The following is a 24,807-nucleotide window of genomic DNA, read 5'->3' as shown; positions in this document are numbered from 1 at the left end:
GGGCAATCAGTCTGAAGAAGCATCTGCTCTCATTACTGATCTCATCATAGTCCTACAAGACCATCGGAGAGCTACTTTTCCTAAGTGTGTAAATGTTCGATTTCTGAAAATAGTCTCATACACATTCTTTTGAGATAACATCTGGTTGTATTAAAATTTTATTCAGATCTTTTTCAAATAGGAAAGTTTGGGTTGCTTTTTTTCTCTAATCTAGTTGAAAAAGAAATACATCTGAAAGCTTTTCTTCATTATCTTCTTTCTTTTCTTTGTGCAACTAGTTGAAAATTTGTTAATTCTCAAATTTCTGAAAAAACTGAGAACTGTTACCCTGAATGAGGGAAGGAATATTTTGTATAGATTTCTTACATTAGAAATGCATGCAGCTAAAGGAAAAAAAATAAAAAAAATGTTATTTTACTTACTATTAAAGGTAATAATATTTACATAATGTTCTCGGAAAGTTGATTTACAAATGACCAGTGGACTTCACAAAATAGGTTTTGGATACAGAACTCCAGTTGATAACATCTCTGAATATAGCTGTGTATCTATGTGTGAGGAAGTTTTAAATCTCTTGCCAGCTGTGATAAATATGCCCCAAATGCTATTTTCAGCTTTTACCCTCAATAAGTCATAATTGAACCTTGATTTATTAAAAGTTTTGGGATTTGTGTATAGTGCTACATATTTATTTTATTTTTTTTTAAAGCTTTCTTTCACCTCGTTGGCTCTTCCAATATTGATGTGAAAAATGCAATGACATTCAGTGGACCTCTGGAAGACATGTTTGTGTACACAGTTCAACAGTATGAAAATGAGGAAGGAAAATGGTAAGCTGCTTTGTTTTTCTTAAGAGTAAAGTCCAAATTATCAGATATTCAGTGACTCACGTGCTACACTATTATTTGCAAGTACACTTCATAAGTAAGTGTCAAATTCTGTTAGTCTTAGTAATATTTCTTAAACTAATGCACAGTCCTGAAGAAACCTAGAAAGATTGGCAGACTGAAACATCCAAATTTATATCTGCATTTATTTCCTCACAGACATAAATGAGTTCACAAAGAGGGTAAATTCTCTCCTTGCTGGAGCTGAGAAAATTTTATGTTATGCCTGAGCCCTCTTTTTTTGCATTTACTGAATAAAATCATTATCTTTTCCTTGTGTTAAAGTATTGGCAGTGAAATTGCTTCTGTTTTGCCGATATTGGAGTTTTTTTCCTAAAGTTTTTTTGTCAGACGTTGTTTTAACTGAGTTTTTTTTTAACTGTTGGGAAGATTTCTCTGTGAAAAATATTTATTAATACAGTACTCTGCCTTCCCTTTTGGTTCTTCTTAACCTACATTTTCCTTCTTGTTTTCCTGAATTAGAAGTTGCATTTTGCTCTGCTTACCAATTTCTTTGCTTCTCAGTCTTTTGATAAACACCTGCTTGTGCTTTTCCCTCCTAAGAACACACTTCCCAGGCTAATCACTGGACCGGAGGACTGAAATAACGATTGAATGGTAAAAGGTTTGGGAATCCTGAGATCTCAATCATTCTTAGATGATTGCTCTGGTTTTCCAAGAGCTTTGCCAATAATTTGACATTCTTGGTTAACCCCAGGGACTCCTACTGGCAGCCTGGGATGGACATGTCTCTGCTTGACAGCCAGGTCAGACTATTCTGCAGTGCCTGAAAAATCTCCCCCACTAGTGCCAGGGTTGCACGGCTCTGATAGTCTGTCCGCCACTGCAGCTCTCTGTTCAGTAGTAGCCATAGGTGGCAAAGCTTCAGCAAGGCTTTTGACACGGTCTCTCATAACATCCTCATAGGCAAGCTTAGGAAGTGTGGGTTGGATGAGTGGAGAGTGAGGTGGATTGAGAACTGTCTAAATGGCAGAGCCCAGAGGGTTGTGATAAGCAGCACAGAGGCTAGTTGGAGGCCTGTATCTAGTGGTATGCCCCAAGGGTCAGTGCTTGGTCCGGTCCTATTCAACATATTCATCAATGACCTGGTCGAGGGGACAGAGTGTACCCTCAGCAAATTCACTGACGATACCAAGCTGGGAGTAGTGGCCGACACACCAGAAGGCTGTACTGCCATTCAGCGAAACCTGGACAGGCTAGAGAGCTGGGCTGAAAGGAACCATATGAAATTCAACAAGGGCAAGTGCAGGGTCCAGCACCTAGGGAAGAACAACCCCAGGCACCAGTACAGGTTAGGGCTTGACCTGCTGGGAAGCAGCTCTGCAGAGAAGGACCTGGGAGTCCTGGTGGACAACAAGCTCTCCATGAGCCAGCAATGTGCCCTTGTGGCCAAGAAGGCCAGTGGTATCCTGGGGTGCATTCAGAAGAGTGTGGCCAGCAGGTCGAGGGAGGTTATCCTCCCCCTCTGCTCTGCCCTGGTGAGGCCACATCTGGAATATTGTGTCCACTTTAGGGCTCCGCAGTTCAAGACAGACAGGGAACTACTGGAGAGAGTCCAGCAGAGGGCTACAAGGATGATTAGGGGACTGGAGCATCTCTCTTATGAGGAAAGGCTGAGAGAACTGGATCTGTTTAGCCTGGAGAAGAGAAGACTGAGAGGGGATCTTATCAATGCTTATAAATATCTGAAGGGTGGATGTCTAGAGGATGGAGCCAGACTCTTTTCAGTGGTGCCCAGTGACAGGACAAGAGGCAATGGGCACAAACTGGAACACAGGAAGTTCCATCCGAACATGTGGAAAAACTTCTTCACTTTGAGGGTGGGCACTGGAACAGGCTGCCCGGAGAGGTTGTGGAGTCTCCTTCTCTGGAGATATTCAAAACCCGCCTGGATGTGATCCTGTGCAACCTGCTCTAGGTGATCCTGCTGTAGCGGGGGGGTTGGACTAGATGATCTCCAGAAGTCCCTTCCAAGCGCTACCACTCTGTCATTCTGTGATTATGTGATGTTCACTGAAATCAAATTTCAGAGCCTGCTTTTGAAAATGCTAGCTCTTGATTTCTCACATTGGAGAGTGTTTAAATATACATCTGCTTAGGATCATGGCAGACTAATACTGACCTTCTTTCACCTAATTTAGACTTTCAGGAAATGGTATTCATTCTAGGAGCTGGGATTTTGCAAAGTAAGCTATATTGTTGTAAATTGTCCTGAAACCTTTGAAAAGCCGGAAAGGCAACTCTTCCAGTAGCTGAAGGAATGCTGGAATCCAAACTAGTGTGATATTGTGAACATGTCTGAAATTAAACTCCAAAGATATTAAATTTTCAAGCTTTTAATTTTCTTTCAGCATAGCGACATACAGAGCAGGAGATCTGTAGAGTGATAGCTAGAAATAAATATACAAAGCTCTATGATGGTTTGTCAATTGCTGTAACACTACATAGGTAGAGGATAAAAAAAGCCTTAACATTTTAAAAAATTGAAATGGCTTTTAATAATTAATCCTGTTAATGATATTATTTTTCTTTAAAGAGAAGAAAAATGATGTATTATAGTTTTCTGGTTCACATTACTTAAGACTGAATTCTTCTTCTGGCTGCCTGTGAACCTCTCTGGCATTTGGAGTCTCAGAACTGAAAATACTTTTTTTTCTAAAATATATTAAAATCAAGGAGATGATAGTAAATAAAACAGATATTTCCTTATGTATTACTTGTAATACTTGTCATCCACCCACTAATACTGCTTATATTTTTTAATGTTATTCTATTGTGTATTTTGGTATACAGGCACATTTACTTTCTGTGTCCTTTATTAAAGAGGAAACAGAATGGCTGCTTTTCCTTGTATCTGATTTAGAGTAATAGATACTTTTCTTGTTCTCCATCCTGTACTCTGTGCAGAGCTTGCTGCAGCTCTGCTCCCTCTGTAAGTTTTATTCGCTGACTTTCATGCCGTTTAAGAAAGAAGACAGTTCAGCTAACATTTTTCATTTGCAGGGTACTTATTGGTCCATCATTAGTTGACCAAACTGAGAAAAGAACAGGAGATGTATACAAATGCCCTGTAGGAAAGGATAACCAATCACCCTGCATAAAACCGAACTTACTGGGTATGAAAGAAAATAGAGCAGTGTCATGTGGAGGAATAATAGTGGTCAGATCTTAGGAGATTTTTAGCTAATAAATATGAATTAGAGTTGTTGCTATAGAGAAAATTTACTTAGGATTCCAGAGTTAAATGTGAAGGAAGTTGTGGTTTTTTAATATCGAAAATAATTTTCTTTTAAAGCCCTGCATTTTGCTACGGAAAACGTGCTGATCATTTTAGAATGGGCATTTGGCTGTATTATCAAAACATTATTATGAGTGGCATTAATCGACTTTGGTTGGCAGTCGTGGCCATGGAACCAGAATGGTTGTGGAGCATAGATTCATGGCCTACCCTTTTCAAAAGTCCCTGAAGTGAATGAGAGCCTTCATAATGCCATCAGTAGGCTTTTGATGAGAACATACCTAGACAGGACCAGGCTGAAGCACCTTAACACAGTATAGGTAAATAATAATAATTTTCTTGCTCGTGTTAAGAGATATACGATGTAGACAGGAAGAGACTTCCTGTTAATATGAATTTCACTAAATACACCTGTCATGGTATTTTTTATCTGCTCTTTTCCCTTGAAAACCTAAATGTCAATAACGTAACAGTAACAAACATAAAAAATGTAATTCATTTATAGCAGGACTGGGTGAAAAAAATGAATGTGTTCTAATTAAAAAAAACTGTGTGAACAGTAATCTCTTGCTTTCATTTTGGTGTTTTTTTCTTCTTTTTTTTTTTGCAATTCAAGAAAGCTATTTGAGACAACAACCCAGACAAATTTTCTAGGATAACAGCCAGTCTCAGAATTTTTTCTTGTTTGTTTCAAATGAAGAAGGAGGAGGAAGTGATAGAGGGAACTAACACTTAAGGGAAATAGCAGGACCATTAACTAGCTTAAGCCACATATCTAGTAATCTTAATGCTTACGTAAGATATTTTAACAAGAACTAGCATAAGGAAGGGTCAAGATGACCCTTCATTCTGCTTGCATTTTTGTAACCAATCACCAGATAAGGAGGTAGTAAATCAGAATGGAATGAACACGGAGGATTCTCTGCTAATTAGGAACCAGTCTGAATAAGTTTTGTGGTGAAGGTGAAAAGTGCACAGTGAGGAAGACATACGGCCTTCATCCCCAAGACCCCAGCCCACGACCACCAAGAGGCACTGCGTGTGCGCAGCTGAGAGGAGTTAAAGGCGGAGACAATGGAAATGAACTCATTGTAATAAGACCGCCTTTCCGTGGAAAGATCATGAATATGTATAGGCGCTTTTTGAATATGTAACATTCTGTTGTATAAAATTCAAAGGGAATTGCTGCAAGGTGCGCACGATTGTGGTGGGATGACCCCCCGTGCTGCCCAGCACTGAATAAACATACCTACTTTACAACTTTCCCAGTTGTGGAGTCCGATTTTCCGCACATCAGAAGGGTGCTAAAATGTTTGATGGAACCAGTGTCAGTCTGGATTTTATTTTGGTAACTGGAAGCTCTATGCTAGGGAATATATACTTTAACATTTTGTTTTCACATTCCTAAATATGTAACCTTTTAATCAATTTATTGCTGCAACTTCAGTTCCTGATATCATGGAAGTAAAAGAAAACATGACTCTTGGAACAACCTCAGTGACTAACCTGAAAGGAGGTTTTCTGGTAAGAAAGGACTTTTTGCAGGTTTTGAAAGAAGTCTGTATTTTCCTCAGGTATTGTATTGGGTCTGGCTGAGATGGAGTTAATTCTCCCCACAGCAGCCCTCATGGCGCTGTGCTGTGTATTGGTAGCTAGCAAACTGTTGATAACACACCAGTGTTTTGGCTACTACTGAGCAGTGCCAGCACACATCAAGGCTGTCTTTCCAACATTTCTTTTTCCCCAGCAGCAGGCTGGGGCGGGGCAAGATCTTGGGAGGGGACACAGCTAGGACAGCTGACCCAAAGTGACCAAAGGGATATTCCATACCATACGACATCTGCTCAGCAATAAGAAGCTGAGACATAGGGGGAGGAACAGGAACAGGAACATTCGTTGTTTTTTTACAATGTTTGTCTTCCGGAGTAAGGGGCACGCTTACTGAAGCCCTACTTCCCAGGAAGTGGCTGGACATCGCCTGATGATGGGAAGTAGAGAATAATCTTTGCTTTTTGCTTTGCTTCCGTGCGTGGCTTTTTTGCTTTAGCTCCATTAAACTGCCTTTATCTCGACCCACGAGTTTGGGGTTGTTTTTTCCATCTTCCTTTCTCCCCTCCCTGCCTTGCTGAGGAGGCGAGTGATAGAGCGGCTCTGGTGGGCACCTGGCCCCCAGCCAGGGTCAACCCATCACAGGTATCATGCCAAACACTTCACTTTTTCATCTTTTAAAGGCATGTGGACCACTTTATGCTTATAAATGTGGTCATTCGCATTACTCAACTGGAGTTTGCTCTAATGTCAGCTCCACTTGTGAAACTGTCGAGGTGATTGCTCTGTGCAAAGTATACATGCTACAGGAATTCTCATGTGTGTCTGAAAATACAAAGTGCCAAACAAGACAAATGTGTATACACAGGCATACCAGAAAGTATGAACTGCTTTCCTTAGCTGCCAGCATTTCCACGTTAAGGAAATGTTTTCATTGTCTGTATATAACATAAATTTTTGTACTTCTGGAATTTATCTCTGTATAAATAATCATTAGAGGGTTATGTAATATCCAAACAGAATTGCTAAAAATAGTTACATTTTTTACTTATGGCCAAAACACTTTTTAAATATTGATGGCATGTTAAGACCTAATACAAAACCAATTTAGTAATATAGATAAAAATCTTAAATACCTGATCCTTTGGAAAATCAGAGGAGAACATTAACATTGAAGAAGTTAGGGGTCACTGGTAAATACTCCAGTTATGTGATAGTCTAATACAATTCTTAATTTTCTGCTTACAAGAAAGTGCCTTGCTGATAAAGGGAACACCAAAACACATAAAAATATAAATCAAAACTTGATGAATAACACTTTGCATCAAACATATCAGTTCAGCCCCACTGTAGGATATATGTTTATTACTAATCACAAAAGTAATCAGACCTGTGAGATATATTTTATTCTTGTTAGTATAAATTCTTATGTAGCAATTTGTGTTGCAGATTGTAAAACCCAGTTGGATATCATCATAGTCCTTGATGGGTCCAACAGCATTTATCCATGGAAGAGTGTCACAGCCTTCCTAAACATCCTCCTGAAAAACATGGATAGAGGTCCTTAGCAAACATGGGTAATATAGTCGATATTTTATTGTTGTTTATTTGTGGAGAAAAAAAGATTTACAGAAAATAGGATGAGAGAATCATCTATGAAAGTCTTCAATTATAAGAATTTATGACAATATGGTACTAAAACAAAATAGCTGAAAACACAGTTAAGTCAGTGTCTGCTGCCAAGTAGTGATGTCAGGGAGGCTCTCCCTCCCCCACTGCTCAGGCATTCTGGAGAAACCAACTTTCTAACCTAGAGACAAGAGCTAAGTGCTTTGAGATTGTTTGAACATTGTCCTTTACCACTTTCCTTCCTTTCCACAAGCACTTCTCAGAGTCTTTTGTACTTCATACAGAAAAGGTCATTTCTGCTCCTCTCAGGCATACATACATGGTTCAGACAGTCTTTCATTATAAGCTTTTTGGAGCATTGCTCAAAATTTTGCACCACGGAGCACTGAATCTACAGCTTTTAAACATTTGAAATCGTAATTACTGTATGGCTGTTAAGCTGCATGTTATTAAGACCTGCTTGGGAAAAGCCCATGGGTTAAGGTTCTAGAATGTAAGGGGGCCCAAGAGACCCAGTCAATAGTCACACACCACTTCATCTGAGCTCAAGATCAGTGCATCCTGAAGAGTAGGAAATCCAGCAAAGGAGGCAGGAGATCTGCATGTATGAGCAAGGAGATCCTGGAAAAACTCGGAAGAAGGAAGATTACAGAATTTAGAAAAAAGGGACTGGCCACTTGGTAGGAATGTAAGGATGTAGTCAGAGTGTGTAGGGATGCAACAAGGAAATTCATGCAGCCATGGCTCACTATGCTTGTTTCATTCAGGCAATATGCAGTTTACCCCCCGCCCTCAGCTGGTCCAAATTGTAAACTCTTCCTGGACAAGCCTCAGAACAGATTTCATCGTTCCCTGCTAGTGCCTGTTACCATATCTTTCTCTCAATATGAATAATACAGTTAACTTGTGATGCTTAAGGTGGCAAAGTAGCCCTTGAGTATTGCTTTTAAGTAGGGGAAAAGGCAGATCTTTCTCTTCCCTGGTGATCTTTCAATTCTACCTGACATCAAGCCCATCAGAGTTTAATAACTAGCATATGACTACATGAAAATACTGAAACTAGTACTAAATCACCTGATACCTTTTTATTCATAGTCATTTAAGAGAAACAGGAAGATTTTTTTCATGTAACTTTCTGGGAAGGTTTATAGTTCCCAAGCCCTTCCCTGAGGCTTATGAATCTTGGACAGCTGAGATTTTCCTACGTTGTTTTTTTAAAAAGGTTCATACAAAGATCAAGTGTTTTTAATTTAAAGTTCTACCAGCTGCCTATGAATTTTTAGTTGCTTGAATAAAAGGCCAGGGTTACATGGATGGTGTTTTATTGTTTCATTAGCTCAAGTGCAAAATGGCTTAACCACATTAATCAAATATATTTACTATGAGCATGAGATCAAATCTGGTCAATTTTAGCCCAGAAATATTTCTTGGACAAGTTCTTAAAGACTTGATCTTATAATGGAAACTCACATACTTGGTAGCATTTAACAAGGATCTTAATTTCTGTAACTATTATAAATTTATTATAAAAATATTTGGTAAAGTATATTCATTGAATATTCTAGTTAATTATGTTATTCTTTACTATCATATAAGTATTTTCATTAGAGTATTCAGATACTTTTTCAGATTGAAAATAATTTATTTTTAAAACTTTTTTTTTGTTTCATAGCAACAACAGACCAGCAGGCAGCCTCATATGAAATGGACATGTCTCAAGCTGGTTTCAGTGCTCATTATTCTCAGGTAAACAAACTGTTTTAAAATAGAAGTTCTTTTTACAAATTAGATTTTTTTGGTGATGGCATAAATTTGCAATGAGTGCTTCAGAATTCTTTGTACAGTCCATTTTCCTGTTGGAAGTTTTGGAATTTCCTATAATGTAGTTATTGTTTGTAAAATATATAAAAATAATTCTTATAAACAATGAACGCTTAAGAGAATAAGTACCTTCTTCACATGAACTCTAAATTTAATGCTCCCATAGCACTTTCCTATCAGAAGAATATTCTATAATATGTTAACAAAGATGGAGAAAGATATGAGTTTGTTTCTACCAGTGACAGGACAAGGGGCAATGGTTTTAACCTGAAAGAGAGTAAGTTTAAATTGGATATAAGGAAGAAATTTTTTATGATGAAGGTGGTGAGACACTGGAACAGGTTGTCCAGAAAAGTTGTGCATGGTGCCCAGAAAAGTTGTTGATGCCCCATCCCTGGAAGTGTTCAAAGTCAGGTTGGATGGGGCTTAGAGCAAGCTCGTCTACTGAAAGGTAACCCTGCCCATGGCAAGGGGGTTGGACTAGATGATCATAAAATGTCCCTTCTAACTCAAACCGTTGTGTGAACTATAAAACTCTTCTCTACAAATATATAAATTGATATTGTATTGTATTGGTGAAATTGAGAAAAAAGATATATAAAGGATATTTCTGTAATGGATATGATCTGCATTTTTAGTAACACAACATATTCTTAGTTCTGTTAAACTTTGAATATCACAGTTTTCAAGGGGTAAATATTTATTAAACTGGGATGTAAAAAACCATGGGAATTTTTATTAGCAGAAAAATCACTCCTACATATTTTATTTATTGAAAAATCAGAAAGTATCCGTTGTGATGATCTGCTTAGTGTAAACAAATAAAATGAAAATTTAACATGAAATCAAAAGAACTGGGAAGAGTTAAGCTTTAAATATACAAAAAAGTAGTGACAGTGGAAAAGAACAAAATAGGAGAGTAATTGAACTGAGAAAACACTGAGCACGCCAAGACAAACAGATAGTCATATGATAAGCTTCAACATGGCTTTGTATACAGCTCAGAATATCACTGGTAAAAGAGAGAGTAAAAGACCTTTAATATGATTTAACATAGATACTTTATTGCAGAAATACTCTCCCGTCATTTTTACTCTCTGCACTGCATTATATGTTATGCTTCAGATGATAGTGCATCATACCTTAGAAATTAGTATTATCGTGATAGGGAGCCTGAGGAATATTTATAAGATTATCTATTTGGTAGAGCATATTCTTGAAGTTCCCAAAGAACTGACCTGCTGTCATCAGAAACTCTATTCAGAAGTGGGTCTTCGAGCATTGACAAAAATCTGATAGCTGTCTTATCTAGAAGAGTACATTTGTGCCTTTAGGCAAGAGAGGTCAACAGCCATTTCTCATTGAGAAAAATGCTGTTTTTTAATAGTCACAGAATCAACAGAGAAAAGTTCAAGTTTAGAAAGTTTGTCTGGAGAAGGCATTTAGGTGTTGTATTATCTCATTAGCTTTGCTAAATCTCTTTTGTCTTTCTGTTCCGCCTGGAATAGCAGACTGAAGTTGTAGGAGCTATATTTCATTCTACTGCTTTTTCTGAATGGCTTTTTTTATTTGTCAGTGTTTTTAACAAAGAGGAGAAGACATAATATGATTGTAGGGGCCACATTATAGTAGGAAAAGCAGGGCTAAATATTGCAAGTATACAGGAAGCATTACGCAAACATGAGCATCGTGATCAATGAATGTCTAAAGATTGTTCACATAGAGAACAGGCTTTTTTTTCTCTGCAGAAGGATTGGATCATGCTTGGATCATTTGGAGCATATGAATGGAACAGCACAGTGCTCATGGTGAAAGACACTGGTATTTCAATGTGAAATAATGACACTTTTCTTGGCAGTCTTTCAGAAAAAAATGAACACCTTGCAGCCTATAAGAAAATAAGAGAAGTAAGAGAAATAGCTGATCTTATAACACTTTTCAACAAATGCTACAAAACGTCTCTCTAATCTCATTCACAAAGATTCTTTTACAGAATAATATCTCATATTTTAGGATCTTGGGAAAATTTATAATGCATGCATATATCTACCATATGACTTTTTTGTTCTTTAAAAAAATAATCACTGCTGCAATCAAAAAACTTATAGCCCTAAGCATATCTAGACTTTCTCCAACAGAGATATCTAATCGGTTCAGAGAAGATTTCACAGATTCCCCTGGTGTTCTCAAGTTTTTCTTTGCCTTGCTAGTTAAAAATTTTTATACAATATTCAGGCTAAATGTTTGCTTAAAAATTAAGCCAATTTCTGTCACTCAATGGACAAGAACATTTTACCCCTATTTTCTTTATAATAACATTTTACATATTGGGAGGCTGTTGTTTCCCACTCGGTCTTTTCTACCAAAAAGCATGTCAGTGGCCTTGCTCTCTCCTCTAGGTATAGCTTTCTACACCTCAAAGTTCTGTTTGCTCTCTGTTATCTCATTGAAGCCACATTTTCACTTCTCCTGGTTCTGGCTAAGCTAGAGTTAATTTTCACAAGGAGCCAGGACAGGTGAGCCAATCTGGCCAGGGGGCTATTCCATACCATGTGATGTCATGCTCATCATTAAAGGGGGCTTGTCGGGGAGGAGCAGGTTTGGTGTGGCTCTGGGATGTGCTAAGCCTCTGGTCAGTGTCAGATAGGTAAATTCCTTTCTGTTATCAAGTCATTGCGAATATTTTGTTATCAGTGCTGTTGTTGATTGTTTCCCTCTCCCTTGCTATCCCAGTAAGCTGTCCTTACCCCAAACCATGAGGCTTTGCCTTTGTCTTTCCCATTCTCCTTCCTGGAGGGGTGAGCGAGCGGCTGCATTGTGCTCAGCTGCTGGCTGGGTATAAACAATGTCATCACTGATGAAGAGTCAATATTAGAATAACTTCATTTTTTCCCTTAGTACATTTTTTGTATCCTTTACAGAATTCCCTTAGTTCTTTTTAATCTGTCTGTTTTTGTAAAGTCATTTTGAGTTTAGATTCTATCTTCCAGTATAATTGCAACCCTGTCACAGTTTTGAATAATCTGCTATTTTTTTTTTTCTTCCTTCACTCAAATTGGTAAATCATTTTTAATGTTAAACAAAGCTAGTTTAAAAATGCCCCCAGAATTACACTTAGAATACTCTATCAGTTTGAAAGTGATCCAGGGACAACTGTTCTTTGAAAGTAGATTTTCAACTAGCTATTCACTAGTTATTTCATTAGTACCATTATATTCTTACACTATGTAAGAATGGCAAAGTGAACATGACTCACCAATCTGTGAACAGGTTTAATGACACAGAGACTTGGTGTCTGCTAATGCCTCTGAGACTGTAGGCAAATATGCATCCACCTCTTCTGTTTCACTCTACTATTATTCTCTAGTATAAGTAGGGCTAAACATCTAGTCGTAGAATAAGTCTTAAAAAGTCTCTGAATCAGAGCAATTATTTCTGATGCATTCTGTGTGTACTGCATCTTGAATTCTTTTGTGCTTCCTAGGATATAGTGTGAATTCAGCATTGACACCTGGAGGGGTACTGTACATAGCAGGAGAGCCACAATACAATCATACTGGCAAAGTTATCATTTATAAAATGGAAGGAAAAGAGGTACAAGTAGTTCAGAGGGTAAGTGGAGAACAAGTAAGTATGCATTGATGATTAATATATGAGAGGCATATACCTTGAATAAGACAAATAATGATTTCAAATGAGAACTCTGTATCAGAAGAGCAAATGCAACTGAGAGTTTTAAGCAATATCAGAAAGAAAGTTTAGGTAGATCCTCTGGTCTAGTAAGTAATGGAAAATGGACTTAGAGTAGTCAGAGACCCTTTGAAATTTTCTTTGTGGGGTAAACCACTGTCAGTATCAAAGCAGTTGTAGCCATTTCTGTACTTGAATTTTCTCTGCTCAGTGGAAGGGGTATGTCTCTGGCAGGAAATGGGCATGACAAGCAGGGCTCTGTGAGAGATATCAGCTGGGATAGCATGAAATACTGAATAGCTGCTTGTTATGTTAAGTAGCAGCTCATCGAGAGCTGTTCCTGCAGGAAAAAACAATATGTAATCACATAATTAAAGATGGTAGTATAATATTATGCACATGAGGGTTGAAAGACCTGCCTACTCTGGTCTCCCCAAGCTGCAGTACAAGCATCTTTCAGGAGAATTCAGGTTACCTAATTTTCATCTTTTACAGCTGATATCTGCAGCTCACATAATCAGTCAATCCTTTTAGACTCAAAGAAAGAAATTGGGCATTTTTCAAATATCTGGCATATTTGAAGCATCTTCTGTTGGATGAGATGCATCCTGCACTAGAAGGGTCTGCTTCTCATGTTGAATGTAAAGGAAATGCAGGGTGTCTAGCTTAGCTGTAAAGTGAATGTAATCAGGTAAATCCCACACCTTTTACCCAGTCTATGAATTTTGTGTAGCTCTTGTTCCTCTGCATTCAGTGATAACTTGGGAATTTTGGAGATTGTACGCACTATGTTATCTCAGAGCACTTATCCATCATCCTACCTTTTTTCCCTGCCAACCCTAAGATCATTGATTTTGCTTCTGTGTATTATTGTTGGGACTGAAGAGAAAACTAGCTTCCCCAAGACACTTCTATTCAAATGCTGTCTTAAGAGGTCCTGTTCCACTAAGCAGGTAGGAGGCACCACTTGTATCTTTCAAACTCAGGGGATTTGAAGTTGAACGGACCATTCATAAATAAAAAATATGACAACAAATACTGAAACAGAAATCAAGCTTCAAAGGCAGAACCAAAAAAATCTTCTAGGTAGCAAAGAACATTTCTGCCTAATAGCTAAATTTTGGCATTGTTGTAAGCAACTAGAAAAAAGGTCTCTGTATATGAAATGTCACTGACTCTGTCTCTGATTTATATCTTATATTTTACTGCAGATTTGGTAATACTTTGGTGGTCTATTACCACAGTCAGCATCGACAGGGACTCATTTACAGACCTTCTTATTGTTGGAGCTCCTATGTATATGGGAAATGAAAAAGAGGAGCAAGGGAAAGTATATGTTTATGGTCTGAATAAGGTAAGGATGATGTTTATTGACCAGGAACAGAACATGCTCCTTACTCTTTTCACATCTTTATTTTAAAGAAATATGATAATTTGAGATGTGGAAGATGACCTGTTGAAAACAGGGAAACATGATTTTGACAATTGAAAATATAATACAGATTATTTTCTGAAAACTTTCTTCTGAAACTTTTTCCCCCTCACCTTTTTTTCTAATGGAGTATATTATATAGATAAACACTATGTCCTGTAAACTGCAATATGACCTAGATAAAACTTATAGGGTTAATTTTCTATCACATTTTCTTTTTGGTTTCACTCCATAGGGAACAGTAGGGCTCATCCATCCTAAAATTGTATGTGCTAGTTTTATTGTGACTAGCTTACCAACCTAGAGTTAAACCTAGTACATCTAAGTGCTTTTAAGCATGTCATGACTAGATTAGTGAATATACCAGATACACCTCAGTTTCTTATTTTGATAAGTCTCTCCTTCCAATGTCTATGCATAGTTTTTCTTCTTTTTTCTTTTAGTCCAGTACCACTGTGTATTGTTATAATGGATATCAAAGTAGGTCCTGGGAATGATGACCTCCTAAAATACTACTGCAAGAAAAGGGCCTAAAGAGACTGGATCTATTTGAAAATGAACTCTATCAGTTTCTATGTGCATGTTGCTAACAACAAATTGCTCTTGGATAGAGTTGGTGAAAAAACAAAATTTCCATCTCCTACAGCAATGCAAAGATTTGAAATTTATTTTTCCTGTGCTTCCTTTTATGCATGTCCAAATAAAGGTGATGCAGGAACTGTTTGTTGCTGCTAATCTCTAACATGGAACTCGTAGGGCCAATCTCTTGCAAAGATTAGTTATGTATCATACTGTTTGTGTGGTTTTAGTCTAGGATGCACACTGGACACTGTTGACCAGAACAATTCATATGTAAGGCCATGGATTATGTGTCTACTGAGCATAGAATTCATTCTACGTAAGAGAACTGGTGTCTCTTGTTCTGGAATAACAGTATTCCCATCTGTATTTCATCAGAAACTTGGCTTGCTTCTCAAGTTAAGAGAATGCTTTTGGAAGAAATCTTTACACTATGTTAACAATCAAGTGGTTTACTTAAAAATCCAAATATTATTATGATACTATGCTTTCCTGTGAAACCTCTAACTTTAAGAAATATGCATAAGCATCTAGATGCAGAGAGGTAGCGAAAAATGTCTTTTCCCACCCACTGCTCAAAAACAATACTTGAATTATAGTTACAGAACCACGGTTTCTACAGTATACTAAATGATTATAAATAGGATGTAATTGTTTCATTTAATTCATCAGGTTGTCTTCTGTACAGGAGTTCTTAAAAACCTGTATTGCTAAAACGTTAATGGCAATACACAAAATCTAAATCTGTTCTTTCATAGAAAAATTTTGAATATCAGATGAGTCTTGAACCTATAAAGCAAACATGCTGTTCACTGTGAAAACATGACACTTGCAAAGTTTTTAAGAATGAGCCTTGTGGTGCACGATTTGGGACTTCAATTGCTGCAGTGAAGGATCTCAATCTTGATGGATATAATGACATTGTAATAGGATCTCCCTTAGAGGATGATCATCGGGGAGCTATTTATATTTATAATGGCTATGGCAACACAATTAGTAAAAAATACATGCGGGCATGAAGTAAAAGTTTACAGGTTGGGAGTTGCTGTAAGTGTATGTAGCACAAATCTTGTTTTTCCCATCTCTTTCCAATGTAGCATCAAACTGTGAATTCACCTGTCATGACAGCTTCTTTTTTAAAATGCTTTGTACTTTTAAACTCAGTCTGATTTAACTAAATTAGACTCTAATATTGTTAGAAAAGAAAGTTGCATGTTTTTATTAGAAATCTTCTGAAATGTTCTGTATAGACAGAAAAGTAGATATTTTGTAATTCTGAATATTTATAGTGTGTTCATCACCATGGTAAACCATTTAGAACTATTGTAATGAAAATTTAATATATTTAAAGAGTTTAAGCCATCTAAGTGCCAAAAAATGCATCTTGAATTCTCTTATAAAATCCTTCAATATGCACTACATAAATCTCTTAATGCTTTCCAAAGCATATTGCATCAAGTGGAGATGGGGAAAAAAAATGAAATTTTTTTGGCCAGTCTGTGCATGGAGAAATGGATTTAAAAGATGGCGGGCTGACTGATGTTACCATTGGAGGCCTTGGTGGGGCTGCCCTCTTCTTGTACAGATACTCACAGCACCTGTTAGGCTAGAAAAGAACCATTTGCTTATGATAGCTATGTAACTTGCTGTGGTGGGTTGACCCTGGCTGAGGGCCAGGTGCCCACCAGAGCCGCTCTATCACTCCCCTCTTTCATTAGACAGGGGAGAAAAGGTACAATGAAGAAAAAAAACCTTATGGGTCGAGATAAGGACAGGGAGAGATCATTCTCTAATTATCATCACGAGCAAAACAAACCGAACTTAGAGAGGGAATTCATCTTATTTATTACTAAGCAAAACAGAGTAGAGGAATGAGAAATAAAACCAAATCTTAAAAACACCTCCCCCCACCCCTCCCATCTTCCCAGGCTTAACTTCACTCCCGGCTTCAACCTCCGCCCCCCCTCAGCGGCACAGGGGGACGGGGAGTGGGGGTTACGGTCAGTTCCTCACGCGGTTTTTCTGCCGCTTCTTCATCCTCAGGGGGAGGACTCATTGTTCCCCCGCTCCAGCGTGGGGTCCCTCTCACAGGAGACAGTCCTTCACAACCTTCTCCAACGTGAGTCTCCTCCACAGGGTGCAGACCTTCGGGAGCAAACTGCTCCAGCGTGGGTCCCCCCACGGGGTCACAAGTCCTGCCAGCAAACCTGCTCTGGCGTGGGCTCCTCTCTCCATGGATCCACAGGTCCTGCCAGGAGCTTGCTCCAGCGTGGGCTTCCCACGGGGCCACAGCCTCCTTCAGGTGTCTCCACCTGCTCCGGCGTGGGGTCCTCCACGGGCTGCAGGTGGAATCGCTACACCCCCTCATCCTCCCTCCATGGGCTGCAGGGGGACAGCCTGCTTCACCATGGTCTTCACCACGGGCTGCAGAGGGGGGGTCTCTGCTCCGGCGCCTGGAGCACCTCCTCCCCCTCCTTCTTCACTGACCTTGGTGTCTGCAGATGTTCTTACATCTTCTCACTCCTCTCTCTGGCTGCAAAAGCCCTCTCTAACTGTTTTTTCTCTTTCTTAAATATGTTATCACAGAGGCGCTGATTGGCTTGGCCTTGGCCAGCGGCGGGTCCGTCTAGGAGCCGGCTGGCATTGGCTCTATCAGACACAGGGGAAGCTTCTAGCAGCTTCTCACAGAAGCCACCCCTGTAGCCCCCCCGCTACCAAAACCTTGCCACGCAAAACCAACACACTTGCACGCACTACAGTTTGGACTGTTGTGAGAATACTGGGTAAGCACTGCTTTTATCTCACACTTTTACACTGGCTGTGAATCTTTGTATTATCATATCTCTCTGGAGGAAGTAGTATAAAACTTAATGCATTATAGGCAAATTGGTAGTACATCTCATCCGGTTTATCTAACCACAGCCTAAGAGATGACACACTATCCTCCAGTTTGTGTATAACATGTTCACCTGTGCACACCCTTGAGGATGGGCCTGGATCTTTAGTCTTTTTTAAAATGGGACTGCTTCTATACAATTGCTTAAATGGTTTTGAAAATATTTCCTTTCATGTGGTATCTCTTGTGAAGCAAGTACAGTGCTATGGAGAAACCCTGTGACCAATTTCTCTTTTATTTGTTGTTTACTGGTACTATGTATAGAGTCTACAGTTAATTGTTGTCTAGACCATCATATATGTGTATTTATTTATAAGTTCAGTATTAAGAAGTTAGAAAAAGCTGCTGCTATTATTTTCAAGGTACTTTCTCTCTTTGTGTTTTTGTTAAGGTCTTGTGATGTGGCTGAAGTAAATGTTTCCATGCAATTTACACCCACAAGCATCAGTATCCAACAACAACATTGTCAGATAAATAAAAGAAAAAATATGCATAAATGCCACAATTTAAGACCAGACTAAAATCAAAGGAAAGACACATTTGAATCCAGTAAGTAGATAAGCTCTAAGCTATGGAATCTCTACATTATAAAACTGCTATGCTCACATTCATTTATTTGTCCAAAAATGGAATGTAACTCAAAATATATTTAAGATACTGGGAAAAATAAGAATGTGTAGAGGCAAATCGGTTCAAAATGTTGACGTCTACTTCCTTTGCAGGTCTGTAGTATTGGATTACTCTTGTCTCACAAAGACAAATATCTTGAATTTTGTTCACAGAAAGCCATGAGAGGAAAATGCAAAAATATACATCTGTCAAAGGGTCAGACTGTATTACACAACTTCTACATGTTGGCAAGTAAATCATTTAAAGTGGTTTTCTCATTTTGAAATTATAATAAGCCAAATGTATTGCATTAATTGTAACTTGGACAAAAAAAAAATCTGCACCCACAATTAATCTTAAGTGTACATAAAATTTGTTTACTACTTAAGTTTTATATATTTTTATATGTATATAGATATAAACTATTTACTTATATGTACAGTCTACTTACCTTCATCTCTTTCTTAAGAAAGAGAATAACACTTAGTGGAACTAAGCAGCTGATGTGGTTAATAGTTTAGGTGCATTCAAAACTCAGCAGGAGAATGTGCGCTGGAAGTCTAGTTTGCATGTTGGTGCAAATATTTTATTATGTTTAGGATAGAGAATACTCATTCACTGTGAAACAGAAAGGTAATTAACAACTGTAAATATGAAATTGCCCAGATTGTAACTAATGTGCAGAGTGAATGGAGGAGTATATTATAACCTACCCACATTTAAGAGATTTAGCAAATTCACAGTTTTATCATAGTTCGAAATTAATGATAAATCATGCCCAGTATTTGCATGAATATGCAATGCATCTACTATCAGCAGGTCTCAATTTGTCTTCACGCAAGGTGATACCACTGCAGTTCCTTTCACTGATCGCTTAAGGACAACTAAAAGAGGAAAGGCTATGAGTTGACAGTTCGGAGACATACTTAAATGAAACTGTGTTGGAAAAGCTCTGGCTATGTGACCTTTTTATGATGAGACAAGACATGCACAAAAAAAATTAGTAGGTATTTGTAAGAGTTGGCTTGTGCATTAAATGCTTTTTAATCTATTGCAAGCATTCAAATGCTTCTTGAAGCAAGGACGGTGACAGTGTGACTGAAAAATATTTTACCTCAGCATTGTTTGGGATTTTTTTTAACCTCTTCAGATATTAAAGTGAATGCCTATAACAGCAATTTTGTTTTCTTTATTTTCTAGGATAACCCTGACTTTCTGGAGTCTGTAAAAAGTTTTGATGGAGTTCAATTTTTCCAGAGAGTGGATCTGTTCTTAATAGCAAGCTGCCAAGTTCAGTATCTGAAAATGTAAGTCAGCAAGATTCTGTATAATAGCCAAAGTATTTAAGGTAAAATTCATAGCCTACACAAGAGCTCAAAGTATTGTGCACAATTTAGCTAAAGAGGGAGGGTTGTTGAGCCTGTCCAGAAGATGTTTCCTGTAAATGAGTCTTCAGGAGTGAAGAGCTCAATTCAAAGTGCTTGGGAACTAGCCTGGGGTTTTAAAGCTGTCCAGTGTACAAAAAATTTTATTGTCATTTTTTACATAGCTAAAGCAGGGGAATGTTAGTCATACGCTTTGGTGCTTGGCATCATTCATACTTTTACTATTGCCTCTTTTGCTAACCTAGATCACTGATAAGGCAATGAGTAGGAAGGTTATGTTTCACCCGTGCATTTTACAGGATAATGGCATTTTTAACTGATTAATATTAGGGAAGATTTCTTTGATTTTCAGATGGAATACCTTATATAAAATTAGCTAATGAATTAAAATGCAAGTATTTAATTTTAATAAAGTAATAAAACTGAGAATAAAAATACTATTGTTGCAGATTCCTTTGACAAAAGATTGTGGAGCCAAAAATAAATGCATTTCAGATATTGTTTTGAATGTAAAAGCAAGCATAGCTGGAGACAGGTAACTACACTGGCGTTTAATCTATCACTGGACATCTGTACAAAACTTCTATGTAAATTATAAATATAAAATATAGTCTAATAAGAAAATGCTTTGGCATAATTTCCAAATCAGAAACACTATAGTCTGGACAGTGAAAGAAGTTTGTCTTTATTTTCAGAACAGATTCAAATTTAAGATGACCTACATTCTTTATTTTACAGCTCTTCTCCATTCATTGTAAAGTTGTGCAATAAGTTCACCATCCAGTTTTCTGTCAAGAACAAAAAAGACAGTGCCTATAATACCAGAGTTTTGATTCAGTATTCTCCAAATATTATTTTTGCTGGCATTGAGGTAGGAATTTTTCACATTATCACATTTATCATAACGTATATTCCTGGGGAGATCAGAGGAAGCCTTTCTATTAAGCCTGAATTTCACTACTCTGGCATAATTTCAGTTGATTTGCAAGCGATTCTGTGGGAGTGCTGTCCTTGCTTATTTCTCTAAAAGACTATATTTATTTTTACTTGAGTGGACTATGGTGCAGCCTCCATTAATGACAGATGCAAGTTTTACAGTAAGTGCCTGCATCTCAGATGAATGTCAGCATCATCAATCATCTGTACAGCTGTAGAGCCAGAAATGTCTCATTATTCATGAGTATGGCTCCTGAGCCTCTAAAATTCTCCTTTTGCATGTGTATAGAAAAAGCACTGTCATCGTAGGGCAGCATAGATCAGTGCCTGCCTCATCCCTGACTCACATAGCATTTCCAAAACAGCTGTTCTTCTGCCTGCCTCAGTAGATATGCTATGAATTCACCTCTGTTCAGGTGGGAAACATTTTAGACATTTGTTTTGAGTCAAAAGTCCTGATGTTGTACATTAGGAGAAGTCAGGGAGACATAGCACTGTTGCTGACCCTGTGGCCATAATGTATGGAGTATGAATGTCACTTTTGTTGCTAAGTTAGAAACACATTAACAAAATTACATGTAAAAACTGTGTACTTATACATATGTTGATCTGCTAGACCTCGTGGCTAATTTGCATGATGTGCACTTTGTATATAATTCCACTTCTACTGGAAAGGAATTGTAGCCAAAAAGATAGGCCTGTAACAAAGGCCTGCTTGTATTATACATAATAAGAAAATGTAGCCAAGAAGAAAGGCCTGTAATGAAGGCCTACTTGTATTATATGTGATAAGAAACTATTCATTATTACTTTAGGTAGAAGGCTAATGATTCTTAGAATGAGCACCTGCTACACATCATGAGAAAAAGGAGGAGCTACAAGACACTTCAAGGCCCTTATGTACATACTTTGCAGAAAGGGAGGACATTAATTGCCTCCAGCAACATCCTTATCTTTCTGAGGCATATAGCAAACAATTACCAACACTGAAATACTGAGAAACTAGGGGAAAGGTAATTTGGGCCAGGGTCCCCATGACCACCGACCCATAAGCCCCCTACCCAAATTATACCACCTACTCAAAAGATAGAGGCGGAGAAAGGAACTGAGCATGCGTTCTAGTTTGCATACTAGGCGAAGAAATATGAACCAATTATTGTAATGGGGAGTGTACCACTTTGTAATCTTTGTAACATTTGTGTATAAATATGACAAGAGAACCAGCCTTAGGTGTGCCTGATTAGAGGAACTATCCTCCTGACACCCAGCACTGCAATAAAGGAAATGTCTGCTTCTTAATGCTAAATTGGTGTTAAGGTGTTTTCTTTCATTCCCGAATTTCGGTGACAGAATCATGGGAACTAACTGATGGAGATGTCTATAGGTGGATATTGCTTTGCAGAAGTTGTGGCTTCCTATTTTTGTTCCAGTTAAATAAAGGCTTTGACTCTTGCGATGTTTCGATGATGAAAAGTTGACATGGTTTAGGCCCAGCCGGAAGCTGAGTGCCACGCAGCTGCTCACTCCTTCCCCAGCATGATGGGGAGGAGAAATGTAACAAAAGGCTTGGGTCAAGATAAGGACAGGGAGAGATCACTAATTATCATCATGAGCAAAACAAACTGAACTTAGAAAAAGGGATTCATCTAATTTATTACTAAACAGAATAGAGCAATGAAAAGAAAAAATAACATCAAGCCTTAAAACACCTCCCCCCACCCCTCCCACCTTTCCGGGCTCAACCTCCTCCCCTCTCAGTGGCACGGGGGGGGGGGGAATGGGGGCTGCGGTCAGTGCAGCGCACGTTGTTTCTGCTGCTTCTTTGTCCTCGGGGGGAGGACTCCTCTCATCGTTCCCCTGCTCCAAAATGGAGTCTGTCCCACGCGCTACAGTCCTTCCCGAACTGCTCCAGCATGGTCTCTTCCATGGGGTGCAGACCTTCAGGAGAAAACTGTTCCAGCATGGGTCTCCCACGGGGTCACAAGTCCTGCCAGCAAAACCTGCCCTGGCGTGGGCTCCCCTCTCCACGGCTCTACCGGTCTGGCCAGGGCTTCCCACGGGCCATAGCCTCCCTCAGGTGCCTCCACCTGCTCCAGCGTGGGGCCCTCCACAGGCTGCAGGGGAACAGCCTGCTTCACCATGGTCTTCACCACAGGCTGCAGGGGGATCTCTGCTCCGGTGTCTGGAGCACCTCCTCCCCCCGCCCCCCCCCCGCACTGACCTTAGTGTTACATCTTCACACTTCCCCCTTCTTAAATACGTTATCACAGAGGCGCTGATTGGCTTGGCCTTGGCCAGGGGCGGGCCCATCTTGGAGCTGGCTGGCATTGGCTCTATCAGACACTGTGGAAGCTTCTAGAAGCTCCTCACGGGAGCCACCCCTGTAGCCCATGTCCCCACCTGCTACCAAAACCTTGCTGCACAAACCCAACACAAAAGTGATAATGGTATATATGTTTGATAAGCCCTTCATGTTTAGTCAAGATTCAAAAAGAGTTTGCACAGGGTCATGACTTCACTTTTTTTCCTTTAGGATATACAGAAAGATAGTTGTGAATCTAATCACATCACCTGTAAATAAGATATCATTTCTAAAACTGCAGAAGAGGTAAAAAGTTCCCCTGCATACAACTTCTTGCTCTATGTCATTCTAAGGCCAGGGCAGTCCCTGTAGCCTCTGAAATTATTTTGTCTAGTATTTGCCCCAAAACCTGTCCATTTATGTTTCCCAAGCTATCCTTGATATGAACTGCACAGAGCCAAATAGGAAAACATCAGGTGTTCAGTACCTGGGCCGTCAAGGAGAATTGTGTTAGAGAACATTTAGGCAATCTCGACATCAACAAATTGATGGGATGCATCCAAAAGTGCTCAGGGAGCTGGCAGATGTTATTGCTAAGCTGCTCTCAATCATCTCTGAAAGGTCATGGAGAACAGGAGAGGTGCCTGAGGACTGGAGGAAAGCCAATGTCACTCCAGTCTTCAAAAAGAGCAAGAATGAGGACCCAGGAAACTACAGGCCAGTCAGCCTCACCTCCATCCCTGGAAAAGTGATGGAACAGCTCATTCTGGGGGTCATCTACAAGCATGTGGAGGAAAAGAAGGTTATCAGGAGTGGTCAACACGGATTCACCAAGGGGAAATCATGCCTGACCAATCTGATAGCCTTCTATGATTGCAGGACCAGCTGTGTGGATGAAGGGAAAGCAGTGGATGTTGCCTACCTTGACTTCAGCAAGGCTTTTGACACTGTCTCCCATAACATACTCCTTAGCAAGCTTAGAAAGTGTGGGCTGGATGAGTGGACAGTGAGGTGGATTGAGAACTGGCTGAATGCCAGAGCCCAGAGGGTTGTGATAAGCAGCGCAGAGTCTAGTTGGAGGCCTGTATCTAGTGGTATGCCCCAAGCGTCAGTGCTTGGTCCGGTCTCATTCAACATATTCATCAATGACCTGGTCTAGGGGACAGAGTGTACCCTCAGCAAATTTGCTAATGATACTAAACTGGGAGGAGTGGCTGACACACTGGAAGGCTGCGCTGCCATTCAGCAAGATCTTGGCAGACTAGAGAACTGGGTAAACAGGAACCATATGAAATCCAACAAGGGCAAGTGTAGGGTCCTGCACCTAGGGAAGAACAACCCCAGGCACCAGTACAGGTTAGGAGTTGACCTGCTGGGAAGCAGCTCTGCAGAGAAGGACCTGGGAGTCCTGGTGGACAACAAGCTCTCCATGAGCCAGCAGTGTGCCCTTGTGGCCAAGAAGGCCAATGGTATCCTGGGGTGCATTCAGAAGAGTGTGGCCAGCAGGTCGAGGGAGGTTATCCTCCCCCTCTGCTCTGCCCTGGTGAGGCCACATCTGGACTATTGTGTCCAGTTCTGGGCTCCGCAGTTCAAGACAGACAGGGAACTACTGGAGAGAGTCCAGCAGAGGGCTATAAAGATGATTAGGGGACTGGAGCATCTCTCTTATGAGGAAAGGCTGAGAGAACTGGGTCTGTTTAGCCTGGAAAAGAGAAGACTGAGAGGGGATCTTCTCAATGCTTATAAATATCTAAAGGGCAGGTGTCCAGAGGAAGGGGCCAGACTCTTCTCTATGGTGCTCAGTGACAGGGCAAGGGGCACAAACTGGACCACA

The 24,807-nt window shown here is 39.4% G+C and overlaps 1 pseudogene; it reads left to right on the top strand.

The window, feature by feature from the left end:
* Window positions 1–24,807, top strand: part of LOC142599322 (integrin alpha-1-like) — a 32,641-nt pseudogene that overhangs the window by 23 nt on the left and 7,811 nt on the right.

This window comes from Balearica regulorum, chromosome W (assembly GCF_011004875.1).
Source record: "Balearica regulorum gibbericeps isolate bBalReg1 chromosome W, bBalReg1.pri, whole genome shotgun sequence".
NCBI lineage: Eukaryota > Metazoa > Chordata > Aves > Gruiformes > Gruidae > Balearica > Balearica regulorum.
Note: the sequence above shows the minus strand (reverse complement) of the source record. Positions and strands in the feature narration are given on the sequence as shown.